The sequence below is a fragment of the Sinocyclocheilus anshuiensis genome, unplaced genomic scaffold (assembly GCF_001515605.1).
Source record: "Sinocyclocheilus anshuiensis isolate Anshui unplaced genomic scaffold, SAMN03320099.WGS_v1.1 scaffold1625, whole genome shotgun sequence".
In the NCBI taxonomy this organism is placed as follows: domain Eukaryota; kingdom Metazoa; phylum Chordata; class Actinopteri; order Cypriniformes; family Cyprinidae; genus Sinocyclocheilus; species Sinocyclocheilus anshuiensis.
Window position 1 is genome coordinate 849,056 of NW_015539802.1, and position 468 is coordinate 849,523.

The following is a 468-nucleotide window of genomic DNA, read 5'->3' on the forward strand; positions in this document are numbered from 1 at the left end:
ATGAGCTGTTACTATATTTGGAACTATTTTCGTTGATGAAACAGAGCAAAATCAGGCAGTAGCCTACTTGTTTATTGAAGTGTTGTATTAAATCAATATCACATTTGCAAACTCCATTAATAATTATTAAAAGATGTAACTCTCCTTATCGTGATCTGTGGGCGCACAGAAAATGAAAGTGCGCGAGTGAGTTCTCAAGACTCAAAAGCACGTGCAAATGATAAACGAGGAACCTGCGGGAATGAGTAGAATTATTATTATTAATAGCGAAATTCAATTCCTGCTCGGTGTTCTCTGCTAATAACCCGACTGTGAATGATGCGAGCGGTGTTATGTTGTCAGTGAGAAGCCGTCGTCTAGCTCCTACAATAAACACACCTATACTGGTGTGCATTAGAGCTTTACCGTTCTATATTAATGCGTTGCTTACTCACACACACACACACACACACACACACACACACACAC